We start from the raw sequence: 14,451 nt of genomic DNA, 5'->3' as shown, positions 1-14,451 counted from the left end.
GCAGGCCACAGCTGACGTAACAGCCGTTATTTATTTCAACAGTTATTTTCAGGTTTTATTTTGAATGTTATTACATGAGAGACAGGCACTCAAGGCATACGGTGTTCCCTGGCAGTGGCCTTTGCCCATCCATTCTATCCAGATGTTGTTTACTGTGCAGCCTAAATACTGTGGTGTGGTATCCAGGCTTTATCAGTTCTTGATATCTGGCCATACTGCCCTTCCTATTGAGAGGATCTGGGTGCGCAATTGCCCAGGCCTGGGTATCAATCTCAACTGGGATGATGTATGGTCTAGCATTCCAGAAGTATCATGCAATCCAGACCATCAGCAGAGTCACTACAATTTCATTCATTCACCCCCGTGAAAATGCACCACATGAAAATAATGAACAGCCTTTCATGCACTTTCTACCCATTAAAAGCTCAAAGTACATATCTTCACATGTTCTGGGAGTGCTCTCCTGTTGGTCAGTTCTGGAACAATGTTGCATCCAAAATGTCCGGCTTGTTTATTCTTACTGTGCCTGTTACTGTTGATGTCTTGATTCTGAACGACCTGTCAGCCTTTTAGTTCTCTGGAACTCAGAGACGTGCTGTGTTTGCTGGACTTACAGCTGCTAAGAGGATGATTGCAACCGGTTGGAAGCCACCTCATGACTTGTCTGTTTGTACATGGATTCTTTCGTTTTTGTGACATACAGAGAACTATATGCGGCTCGCGTCAGTGGCGTTTCAGGACAGATTTTGGACACTTGGCTCAGCGTTGCTGAGTCCTTGAAATTTCTGCGGTGAATTTGTGTTGTCTTTACTTCTGTTTGCATGTGTGATTGGTCCCCTGTCTTGTGCCTGTCTGTGTGTGTGTCTGTTTATGTGTATGTGTTTGTGTATGTCTGTTTCTGCATGTATTATTTGTAAGATGTGGACATCACTCTTTCTGTTGCGTTCTTTTTATGTGTCCACCCCCCTCCCGTCTTTCCTGTCTGTATGTTTTGGCCCTGGGACACGTTCTTATGTTCCAGTGTTTTGCCTGTGGTTTGTTTGAGATTTTTCTTAAATTTTAGAATGAAAATAAAAAACATTTGATCACAAAAAAGTGTGAGTCAAGTATGAGTCACGTGTTAGCTGGGGTCATACAAAATAAAAAATAAAAATGTATGACCCCAGTACATTCTCATCCAAGCTGGGAATTGAATTCAAAGTAAATATATAGAAGTTGTCATGAACACTTCTGCTCCTCTGACAGAGATCGTACAATGCAGTGTACGACAGAACGATAGACAGCTGATGCAGTGGTGCTCCGAGACAGAGGTCTCATGTTTGTTAGATGGCTCTCGTGGCTCTTCCTCGACTCCTTGGCTTGAACCTCCTGTGGGCAAGACTGAGATGCAAGGAGGGGAATCGAGGAGATAAATCAAAGCAGTTGCACACCACTTCACATCGTTCCGAGGAGACATGCCGTTCAACCAGGAAACCGTAGCAAAAGCCCAAAGCCCAAAGTCTCCTCCTTCTAAAACCCATTTCCTCATTTCCTCTTTCCTCCTATGTTTACCTCCATCTCTCCCATGCTTCCTCGGTGGGACGGACTAAGAAGCGAGGAAGGGAAGCAAGTGGGATGCAACCCTAGAGAAACAAGGAAAATCCCACGGTCACAGCTGTGACCGTGATCTGACCCTGTGGTGTAACACATCAAAGTAGTGATGACAGCTGAAGGTTGTGAAATGGATTTAACCCCCTTCAATTTTGACAAATTTGATCAAATTGTTTAGATTACAGTAGACATATGGTTGTACAGTGGAGATGTTGCACATTCATACAGACAGAAGAGCACAGAATTGGACACAGAGCAAGAGTCATGTTTTTATTTAGAAATTTGGTGGGATATTTTATTAATTTACAGTATTTGGTCACTTAAAAGAAGGATTTGGGGTTGGGGGATTAGTGCGTGGAAGCATGGAAGGGAAGGAGAGGGGACAGGATAAAGTGGAATAATACATGAGTAAGCTTTATTATAAGACTGCTGGTGCATTGTGGACAAGTTAATCCATATTTAATGGTTCTTTGATATTGCAATGAGCAGTGTTAATAGTGTGTGTGTGTGTACATTGACAAGACAATGTGTTAGGATTTAGTTACAGACAACAGACCACAACATAAGTAATTAGATTAGAATGTTTACATTTTTCACCACCTGGGGCCTGAAAAAGGGCAGCTTGACTTAGTGTGATCCACTTATCACGACTTTATCGGTTGCACGTTTGCCAAGCCAGGATGAACAGGTGAAGCTATGTCCAGCCAGGTGTAGATAGCTGGGATAAGTGCACGTTCACGGCTTTCTTAAATAGACCACGGTATCGATCACTGATTTACTGATGCAGAAATGGAGAAGACGCATGTGGCATATGTTTCACCCAATGAGCAGCAGCTTCTGATGAAAAGTAACGAGGAGGTGAAGCATATAATATGCCGATAGGAAAATGCGGGTCTTATTAAACAGAGAGAAAAAGCCTATAGCGGAATGTGTAAGGATGTAAAAATATCTACTTAGCCTACAAGTCATGCCACATTTTTACAAAGTTGTATGTTACACAGTGTTTTAGTTGCTTTAAATATGCTAGTTTCATGTGTTAGTTTCATTGCTGTATCTGCTTTTATGTGATAAATGTGCTGGTTTCACCGTAAAGTGTCTTTTGAGTAGCCTACCATGTAAAGCAGAATATAAATAAAATGTAATATTTTCCCTCAAAAGTGAGCAGAGGGAATTAATGTTCCTCTGGAAATGTACCCGAAGGACTCTAGGCTTAATTTCAAACCCTTATTCACAACGCGAGAACATGTTTTACAACCATATGCACAAATCTCTATAAGCCATGTCTAATTCTAAATACCTTTGTACAATTAAAGTTCACACAGAACAATCAGAAAGGGACAAAAACTAGAAAAATAAGTGACTTCAACACACACTGTGAGCATATGTGTAAAATAATATCAATGTATTTTTTATTCTTCTGACAAGTGACAGTACCAAATTAAAAACATTAAGAAGCATTGTGGTGTTTCTGGTGTGATGAATGCAAACTACACTATATACGTATATAGGCCTCGTTATTGGTCCAGTGGTGTGAGACTTATTCAGAAGGTTATGAAACCAAAGTAAGCTCTAATAAAAAACCTTAGGCCTACATATTAAGGAGTAACACAAACTACCCTTTATTACCCTTTATTAGAGTGTGTTGGTCTCTGACCAGTCTGTCGTTAATATCATTTGGGAATATAGCTGCATTATCCCACTTAATCTCCGGAGCGTGGACACTGGGCAGAGGCCGCACGCCAGGCAGCCTTGAAACACTACCGCCCCAGCGGGAAAAGTCCAGACTCTCCCGATTGCCACTCCGCATCTGGGTGCCAGTGGAACCATTTCTAACCATCTAAACCACTGCAATGGTAGGCTAGGATTTAAATAAAACTTGTGACAACAATAGTGACAAATAATGCATGTTAATAAAAAATAAAGCAGAACACATTCAGAAGACAACGGAATGACGGTTAAACATGTTTATTTTGGATCAGAGCGGCAGCTGATTTAACACATGAGACCCCAGGATAAATCTTAGCCCGGCTGTTAGCCTGCTTTGGACCAGGCTAGCCGCAAAGAATAAATCTCCATGGTTACTTGGCTGGGTTTAATTAAACCTGGTTTTGTGTAACCAAGTCAAAGCTAAATTCATCCAGGATAACTTGAATATCCTGGCTTGATCCCTCATCCTGGTTTTGTGCAACAGGGCCCTGCTCTTCCAGTTTTTGCTGCTACTATGTCTTCTTCCTTAGCCTCAGGCAGGACAGCATTTTAAACTCATCTATGAGTGACAAGTGTTGCGGCGGGAAGATGGGATTAACAACCCTTCCTGCCTCAGAGCAAAAAGGTTGCTTTGATCAATAGGAGGACATGGAACTGACAACGTTTAATTTCTTTTTTCTCAAAGAGGAACCTCCGTGTTATTCAACCTATTTACCAATGGTTTTGTGTTCTAAAGACGAACAGCAATTTTTGAAATTGGCCCAGCATTGAGCGAGAGCACTGCAGCCGGCAGCTGGGAACATTAAGGGCAGTTGCGAACGTCAATATAATGTTCCGTCCACTATAAGTGCTTATTTTTGCCACTGACAGGCTCAGATTGTTATTACCGGTATTAGTGTCTGACAACATTATGGAAAAGACCATACAGAGAAAAAATACAAGATTTATTTGTTATTATGTCTAACCAAGTCTCGCTGAGTGGGGACGTCTATGAAGGTAAATATGGTGCAAAACGTGAGAGCGCGTTGATGTGAACACTTGTAGAATATTCTTTGAGAGCTTGTAGAAAAAAAATCTGTACTCGTATTTCTTTTTTTTTCTCACTCCAGTCCCTTTTCCTATACAACCACAACTCAGTGATTACAGCCTCTCAAATCTGTCTCTGCAGTGTGCTCTCTCGCATCACACAGCGGCGAGTCCGCGCCCTCGACTTTTGCAACACTTCTAGCGATACATTTGGTGCAAAACTAATTTGTACCTGTGGACTTAGTCTGTGGAGCTCTGAGCCAACAGGACGGCCGGGGACAGCAGGGTTTCCATCGCCAGATGAGGGACAACTCTGTCCGGCTGGTTTATGTAGTTTGAAAGCTAGCATTAGCTAACTAGCCGCCAGCCCGCTTCTGAATTGTGTAAATACCTTTTAATTATCTCAACACTTTTAACAGTCCAACTGAAGCACTGGTGGTGAGCTCCAGGTCCTGCAGCCGCGGACGGACAGCCATCGGTGGGGCTCGGCCAGCGTGGAAACATTGCTGGAAAGCTTTGCTGCCGACCTCGACCTGATCTGATCGGAGCTCACTGCCAGTGTTGGTGGAATAGCAAGCTAGTGTTAGTGAACCAACCAACCAGCACACTTATAAATAAATACATTTTAATTTAAAAGGCACGCGTTATAACCACTGATGGCGGTCCGTCCACGGCTGCAGGACCTGCAGCTCATCGCCAGTGTTTCAGTTGGACTTTTAAAAGTGTTAGGATAACTAAAATGTATTTATTTATAAGTGTGCTGGTTGGTTAGTTTGCTAACACTAGCTTGTTATTTCACCAACACTGGCGGTGAGCTCCAGGGGGGTTGTGGCGCTGCTACATCAATAAGCTGGACAGAGTTGTCCCTCATCAGTTGATGGAAACCCTGCTGTCCCCGGCCGTCCTGTTGGCTCAGAGCTCCACAGACTCTCTCTCTCTCTCTCCTCGTCCTCTCTGTACAAGCTTTTCATTCGTTTACTCGTGCTCACATAAATACGGCCAACAAATTCATAAGACCTTATCCACACTGTCAAAATCATCTAGATATTCAGCCATGCCAATGAAAATCCTTTAGATAGCACTAAGCTACGCTTAATAACACACAAACAGCTTACTTGTTTGTGTGTTATTGTTTTGTTTTTTGTTTTTTGTTTTTTGCTGTTGCTGCTATGCTGCTACTGTAACGACAGAATTTCCCCGTCGTGGGATAAATAAAGTATAATCTAATCTAATCTAATCTAATCTAATGAAGGCTAGTCCAACACTTTCACCCAGCACTTCTCTCTCTAACTGTTTCACCCCCATTTCCACCGTTTTCTTCCAGGAACAAGTCATTTGGCAAGATTTTGGAAAAAGACTTCTTGTTTTTCCCATAATGTTGTCAGACAATTAGGCTTGTTCCAAATGAGCCTGCACAAAATCTATCACCACTGATTACTGCCCAATACATGCCGGTTAGATGTGTGTCCGACTTGATCCCGACTTGCTCTGACGTCATGCACACTTGGGCAACGATGACCTCACAAGATTAAGGCGGACGCAGTTTTTGGAGCGAGACAATGCAGTTGCTTTCCACCGCTTGCAAGCTCCAGGGCATGACGGGAAATGCCTGGCTCTCAGCTGATCTAACAGCTGATTGGTTCAGAATTGACTCAACATGATGATGTTTTGTGTAATGAATTAGAGGGATTTAAATTGCCATTTGTCTGATTTAAAGGCTTATTCTGTACAGAACACATGTGTGGCTGATAGTTATGTTTAGAAGTCAGAGACTAAATCCGTTCAGATTGCAGATCATCTTGCATTCGGCGGAAAGCAACTGCGGGAGTTATCGTTGCTCACGTGTGCATGACGTGAGAGCGAGTCGGGATCAAGTCGGACACAAATCTAACTGGCACGTATTGGGCAGCGATCGCAGGTGATCGATTCTGTGCAGGCCTGGCTCATCTCGAACAAGCTCATTCTGAGCCCGTCAGTGGCAAAAAACAACCTTTTAGTGGATGTACTGTACATTGACGCAAAACTGGACCAATTATCCAAAAAGCTGTGTTAGGTAAGATGTAGACCGTTTCCTGCCACAGCTGGTTAATTTTTTTGCGTACACAAAGATCATTGGTTAATCTCAAGTGCTCAAATGATCTATATGATTACGAATCAAAATGACATCAACCTTTACCCTCCATAATCCTGAATTTCTTTTTAAAAATCCAAGACACTTTACTGATTTGGTGCCCCAAATGTGTGAGGTCATCCTGTTCACACTGCGGTCTAAAGAGCGTGCCATGTATTGTACCCCAGTAGATTCAGATCAATACAGTGGTGTGTTTACATGCACTTAAATGGGTCTGTTATTCTCAGCTTTCTGCAGTAACCTGATTTAAAACAAACAAACAAGTAACCTCCAAAGAAAAGACGGGAGAGAAATCCAATCATGTTTTTAGAGTAATGACATTATTGCAGTTCATGTAAACACACTTCCCGCCATAATCCAATTACTCCATTTAATCTAGTGTGCATGTAAAGGTTGTCAAGGACTTTTGAAACATGTTTGCTTTTCTTGTTTCTTCATAAGAAAACAAGGCAAAGCAATCCCAAAAATCGAGTTAAAGATTACATTTTTCATTTTATTTGTATTATGGTTAAAGAATACGCAGACTCTACAACAATATTTTACCAGGAAAGCAAGCAGTGTAAACTATTTATTTCACCCCAGAGGGTAAAATGAAAGTTCAAAGTCAAACCGAAATCAAAATTCTTTTCACTTTTGTGCTGGTAAATTTAAACAGCAATTTCTTATTTTTCCCCTTTCCATCTTGAAAAAGAAAAATGGCTATATTTGAAGTGTCTAAGCTGCAGGCCTCTGGGTGGGTATTTCCACAGTAGCAGTTGACGAACCACGTGCCCACAGACATGAACTACGTTTACTTGCACATAATATTCTGTTTTTTGCCCTATATTTCGAAAAAGACAATGTTCCGACTAAGCTGTTCACATGGCTAATGGAAGTGAATATTCCGCTAATATTCCCGTTTACATGTAGCATGTGCATGTGCAAAATACGATTTTTACACGAGTTGTGTACTGAAACCATAGCAACGCACAGAGCTGACCATAATCTTGCAGTTAAAACCTGGATGGAGACGCATGTTCCAAACTTCACTGTATACATGTCCAAACAAGGCCTCTAAAAGACGAATGATACTGAAATATTCCACGTTTTAATCGAATGCTATATTTGGAGATAAAAAAACTTATTCGGAATATTCAACCGGATACTAGTATTTTTACATTATAATTTCAATTATGACAATATTCAAAATTTGATACAGGTCATGTAAACAGAATATTCCGCTTGGACATTCCGAATAAGGCCTTTTTCCAAATATAGACTTTTCCCATTAAAACATAGGATATCCCGGTATTATTCAGGTTTGCACGGTCCAACATGTCCACCACTGCTGGTAAACTATGGAAAAAGCGCATTGTTTTAAAAGATGTTTATTTCCATATTGAAATACAGTAGTGCTCATAAGTTTATGAACCCATGCTAAAGTTGACTAAAAAGAAGAATAAAAAAATCATCTTTTTAGAAATTAATTTGAATGCTTTCATTAGAAAATTAGGAAAAATCCAACCTTTAAGGACACCTATTTTCTTTGTAAACGAATAATGTATTGTGAATAAATACATGTTCTTCCTTAAAATAGAGGGGGCATAAGTATACACACCCCTGTGTTGAATCCCCACAGAGAGAGGCAGATTTTTATTTTTAAAGGCTAGTTATTTCATGGATCCAGGATACTATGCATCCTGATAAAGTTCCCTTGGCCTTTGGAATTAAAATAGCCCACATCATCACATACACTTCATCATACCTAGATGGGGTACTTTCCATAAAATCGTCTATCAATGCAAATCAGACCAGCTATTAGACTAACTGAAATCAAACCACGCCAATCTCTATGTATGGTGAAGGGTATGTGATGATGTGGGGCTATGCTAATTCCAAAGGCCAAGGGAACTTTATCAGGATGCATGGTATCCTGGATCCATGAAATAACTGGCCTTTAATAATAAAAATTGGCCTGCCTCTATGGGAATTTAACATAGGGGTGTGTATACAAGAACATTTATTTATTCACAAAACATTTTTTTATCCACAAAGAAAATAGGTGTCCTTAAAGGTTGGATTTTTCCCAATTTTTCTAATGAAGGCATTAAAATTAATTTCTAAAAAGATGATTTTTTTATTCCCCTTTTTAGTCAACTTTAGCATGGGTTCATAAACTTATGAGCACCACTGTACACAACATTTCGATCAGTAATGGATATTTAATAATTCAACAAACAAAATATGCAAAACACTTCCTTAGAGTATGGATCCTATCATCTTGCACTCTTCAAGCATCAAACTGGGAATGACCAAAGACATTTTTAATCAAAGAGAAATGCCACTGATTTTCCATTTAGATAATTTTCTTGCTTTCTGGCCAATAAATCGATGATTGAACAGGAAGCGTAGCGTTGGAAAAATAGCAAGGGTGAACAAAATAACCTTCAATCAAAAGTTTTTTGTTTGTTTTTTAATTCCCATTGAAGAAGACTAGTGAAACTCCAGAGGGAGATGAAATGCAGTTGTCTACATTTGTGCTTTCTTTCTGTCCTTCTCGGGTTCTTTCTCTCGCTCTGCCAGGGGACTCGTGAGTGAGTGGCTGAGTTGGGAAAAGCATCAGTATCCATTTATCCACACCATTACCCACATCAACCAACATTGCACACATGGTCACTCTCTCTGCGATCTCCAAGCCACGAGATGACACGTTGACCTCTGGCAAGTGCTGGCTTGTGATTACCGGAGACCACAAGAGGAGAGAAACACAGCCCAATGTTGTTGGGTAAACTATAACTTTAAGAAACTACAAATAGAGAGGGACATTTCAGTTTATTCTTTATACTAAATTCAAGATATGTAGAATTCATGATTGTACACAGAGCCATCTGAATTAAAACATTACAAAAATTGCAGTTATACAATTTTGCTTCTCAAAAACTCAAATTAACTTCATTAACATTGATTAAATATGGATGCAATCGTGGATTTCTGAACAAGCCTACCAGGCACAGGTCTAGGGCCCCAAAGGGTCCTGACTCAACATGTAAACAAAACTGATAAAAAAAACGACTCCGCTAAAAGCTGAAAACCTAGTGAATGGTTTCCAAAAGCATCAGGATAATGATGGATTTTTTAGTTGTTGCTTTTTTCCACATTTGAGTCAGTGTTTTCCCTTGACTAGATAGATTCACAGTCCTTTAAATTGAGATGTTGGAATTTATGAACTTGAATCAACTCAAATCTATTACGAGCAGAGTCTGCAGTCTCTTCATCTCACAGCCAATTCAATTTTAGGAGAGGTCAACAACGGGATCAAAACTGAATGAGATTGCAAGATAAGTTCAACAGCAGTCTTGCATTTCCAGACCTTCTCCCACAGCATTGCGGAGGAGGGTCTGGCTAGTCCACACAGTATTTCGGGAGGGGAGAGAAACATGCTCTGTGTTATTCTGGCTCTGGGCACTGTTTCTGTGTAGTCCAAGTGTTTTTTCTTCTTCTGGCTTTGCTAGTTTTCACACCTAAGGACATGATCATTATTTTCTAGCATTGTAATGCCACCTGTACCGCACGTGCTCTATGCGCCAATGAAACCTTGTGGAAACAAACAGGAATTGAAGACGGAGGGACTCAAGGTTCAGAAGATCAACAGCCAACAGATGTGCTCTTTCAGACTGATGTTCATTATTGTCCATGTTAGCCTCCTTAAAAGGTGCAAACTTGCATGTACAACCCTTTTGCAGCCTTGATGTTTTAGCTGAACAGAACAATAAATCATTCCAGTATTCTTGAAGTCTGTCACATTAAGAATGCTGAAATCATGACATTGGAACTCTCTTCTCTGTGATTTAATCTGGAGAAACTGTCAATCTTTGTTCACACGTCAACCAACATTATGCCATATAGCTTCTGGCTACTAGTTTAAGTACTGAATATGCAACACATTCTCACTTCCATCTCGTAAAAACCGCTTGGTCAGGTGCCTTTGTTGTTGTTATTGACGCTAAAAGTCTCCTTTAGCATCAAACAACACACGCTTGGTCGGGACTATTAGCGTCTCTTTCGACGCTGTTAGGTTTAGGAAAAGCTTGGTGGGCTTACGGTTCCATGACACGCGGGAATAATGAGCCAGTTAAAGAAGAAAACGGCTTCTCTGACACACATAATGGGACAGTTAAGGACACACACAGAACATAAACCTTGCTCTCCTGGTGTGAAAGTCCTGTGTTTGACCCACCCACCACCCTACCAACCTCCCTAGGCGGAAATTCCCCCTTACATATTAATGCTGAACCCCCACTAGATGCTGCTTTCCCCAGTACGTTCTACACACATGCCTTTTTCGTCACAACAGACATGGACAGCCACTGTCCAAACGTCCGTATTTTACGCCTTTGGAGTGAGAATGGGTTGGAATATAATGCTGCTGAGAACAAATGTTGTGCATGATAAGTAATTTGTGCTTTAAAGTTCCTGTTTCAACAGTACTTGACATTGTAGTGATTTCTACAGTCTTAAAGCAACACTATGTAACTATTTGTACCTTAAAATAATATTTCCAAAACCTTTTCAGTGCTTCATCAACTTGTAACAGGTGAACGGCACTTCTGCATTCCCTTTGCGGCTCTCTCCCGGCTTTAACCGCACTATGCAAGTTTGCCAGATCGGGTAGCGGATCTGTGGTTCCAATAAAACATAATGGGAAAATTCCGCTTCCAACCTGTAGGGCATTGAAGTGGGAAACGTTACATAGTGTTGCTTTAAGAATTTTTAGCCGAAGGCTAGCAGTTGTATTTTAGTGTTGTGGAGCCTTCATATTTACGAGAAAAAACACCATCAGAAGTTGTTTGTTCAAGCAACAATTACAACCCATAGTTAAGTTTAAAATGGCGTCTCCCTTTAATGGCTGTAATAATCATGACGAGAGCCAAGCAGGACATAAGGTGGCGACGTATGAAGGAGGCCGGTTGGCGTGGTGACCGGGTCAAACAAACAGGCCGGGGATTGTGTCCCGTTTTACAAATAAAAGTTGTTTTTTTTTTAAATGGAGCTACAGTTGTGTAGTTTTGATTGACGCTGAAGTGATGACTCAGGAGTTGGTGTAGTGACATCAAGCATGTTTTACTTGGTGAAAAGATGAAGATAAACTAGGGAAACAAAGTTAGAGGGTGTAGGCATAAAATGTCAATAAGTGGCCATCATTTAAAACTCAGTGTCAAGGCTGAAATGATAAGTGGATTAATCGATCAACATAAAAATAATCTGCTCCTATTTTGAGTATTTCAATCATCCTTTTAAGTGTTTTTTGGAGAAAATCCAACATTCTCTTGTTCCAGTTTCTTCCATGTGACTGTCTGCCGCTTTTTGTTGTTTTATCTATGATTGTTGAATATCTGTTCTGTATTTGAAAATGCCATCTTTGACTCTGGGAAAGTGTGATTTTTCAAACCATTTTTAAACTATTATTCAAGTAAATGTGCAATACATTAAATGGCACATGCAGCATGGCTAGATTAAAAACGTGTACCACTAGAAACAATACAACACACATATTTCACATGCTCTGTTGGGACTGAGTTCAAATAGGTCTGCACTGTCAACTCATGAAATCTTAAATTAAAGTTTACAACTGCTTCTTCACCTGCGGTAGTTTGATTATCAGCTGACTAAGATTTAAAGATTAAGTCAGCATCATGGCCAGATCAAGTTCCCTTCTGAGCTGATGAGTAATAGGAAGCAGCTGGACAGGCAGGTCATTTAGGGCAGCTGCTGAAGATTAGAGGAAGATGACGTTCCTGATATGCTCTAAAATTTCTCGGTCATTATTGTCCTTGCCAACTCCTCAACCTTCCTCATTCAACCCTGATTTTGATCATCTTTTTAGCATTACCTGCATATTTGCAATCAAATGGGAAACGGGCACAAAGGGTCCAAAAGAATCTGAGAGAGGGAATTTTTTTTTTCTTTCTTTTTTTAGAGGAAAACATCTAAAAGGATCATTTAAAAAGGATAGCCTTAGATCTAGAAACAGATAAGATAAGTCAGATAAGAACAAAGAAAATCTCTCAAATAGCCAAAGACGAAGTGCGGCTAAAGGAGATAAAGATGAGTTCTTGTCTGGCTGGTCTCTGAAAGCCAAACGTGAAGTCATGTCTCAGCCTTTTGCACAGCAGGTGCCTTGAAGGTTACCTCTTTGCTCACAGTAAATGCATTCCTGCACTTTTGTGTGATTTGGTTTAGTTTTTTGGGGGAGAACCCTTTTTAGACTTTCATCTCTTTGCCTCTTCTTCCCTTTACTTCTTCCACATCTCCTCAGGGAGAACACATTTTCCTCTCGGTTTGACACAATCGATTTCAGCCCAGTTCAAGTTTGAGTCATTTTCCCCCTGTCTCTGCCGGCCTCTCCTCTCTTTTTTCTTTAAATATTTGTATAACCATCCAATTACTTCCTTCCGTCAATTCAATTAAATTAAATTACAGCATGTAATTGTTGGCATTAACGTAAAGGAGACATGCACAAGAGGCTAATTAATATGGCAGGGTTGACATTATAGTCGCGTTAGAGATTAAAGCAGAGCAGGTGGCAGAAAATCTTAAAGTTCCTCTTCCCTGCAGGTTTTTACCATGTCTGTTTTTCTCACACTAATATAACAACTGTTTGTCGAATCATTTGACTTTCTACAGCCCTAAACCATACATTTGTCTCAGAGAGTTTTATGGTCTGTGAATCGCAACACCCTTTGTCCTCAACGAGAGCAACCGAGGATCTCAACTCTAAAGCCCTGACGCACGCTCCTGTATAAAACAATACAAAGACAAATCAGTATGTTATTTTAAGGATGCATGCCCCTGAAAGCGTTGTCCCAGTAATTGCACTCATACACTTGAATTTTTGTAAAACGTTTGCCCTGCAGCTACACTCCACACAAAAATGCATTGTGCTCCGAGAGGCTTCTCAAAATGTCATTTGCTTTAAATCACGCTGCCTTTGTAGTGGGAGATGGTGTCAGCCACCCTTGAGAAAAGTGCCAAAAAAATGCCATATTAATCTTCTTCACAGAGCATGGCAGTTGTGTGAGCCTTGATTTGAGTTCCAATGGACTTTAATAGTAAAAGGTTTTTACAATGGGAGAAAAGTATTGAAATTTCTCTGTGAAACATTTTTAAAATCCAGTTCTCCACTATCCTAGCACAGTATATTCCACTCAGTGGCTACTGGCGTGTTCCAATTGGTCATTGTTGAAGCTAGGCACTTTGCATGTTAACCTTTTGTTTAGTTATCCACACTACCCTGACGCCTTAGTTAAATATGACCATCATATGACAGCTTCAAGCAATCAAACTGCAGTAAGATTTTAAAAACCAAGGACTGAGCCAGATATCGGTTTTTCAGTTCGTAGGCCAGGTAGCTTGTGTGCTAGGAGAGAACAAGACAAGCAAGACGTTGGTAGAAAAGGTGTTTTGCACTGAAGAGTGCAACATACACACACCTTTTTTCTGAGCTTGACAAGGTTGTGCAGGAGGACTTGAGGCTGGAACGTGTCTCTCCAGGCTTTCAGCCTCTGTGTAAGCAAAAGTGCAACCAATCAGCTTGTTTGATTTGAGTGGTGTGCCACCTATAGTTACCCATAACACCCTTCTCTGCACAGATTCACAGTGATGTTTACATTTATCTCTGCAGAACCGTAATTGTAAGTTGTTTTTTTTTTTTTGCCATGTTTATATTAGGAACAAGCTGAGGATACACATGGACAGCAGAATGGAAATGGAATAAAGGTGAAATACACAAAGTTGTTTAAGTTTTCTGTGTGGATGATTGCTTTGCCTTTGTTTGCCTCAAAGGAGCGAACAAAGACGGAAGGTATCTCATACTCACAGGCAGATGGGGGTTAGGTTAGGGTTACTTAGTCACTTGGGAGGACTTGGTGGTGCGTGTGCACTCTGGCGTGGTCTGTGTCTTGTCCTAAAAATGGGCAATTACTCAGTTTCTAATTTTGTGTGTGTGTGTGTGTGTGTGT

At 40.6% G+C, this 14,451-nt stretch overlaps 1 long non-coding RNA gene across 1 annotated transcript in view; it reads left to right on the top strand.

The window, feature by feature from the left end:
- The first annotated feature begins 5,744 nt into the window (after positions 1-5,744).
- LOC116671969 (uncharacterized) overlaps positions 5,745-14,451 on the top strand; it is a 16,475-nt gene continuing 7,768 nt past the window's right edge. Inside the window, exon 1 of the long non-coding RNA XR_004327430.1 lies at positions 5,745-5,993. This is a non-coding gene — a long non-coding RNA (uncharacterized LOC116671969). The remainder of the gene's footprint in view (positions 5,994-14,451) is intronic.

This window comes from Etheostoma spectabile, chromosome 22 (genome assembly GCF_008692095.1).
Source record: "Etheostoma spectabile isolate EspeVRDwgs_2016 chromosome 22, UIUC_Espe_1.0, whole genome shotgun sequence".
Lineage (NCBI taxonomy): Eukaryota > Metazoa > Chordata > Actinopteri > Perciformes > Percidae > Etheostoma > Etheostoma spectabile.
The sequence above is the reverse complement of the archived record's forward strand: the minus strand, read 5'-3'. Positions and strand labels throughout refer to the sequence as shown.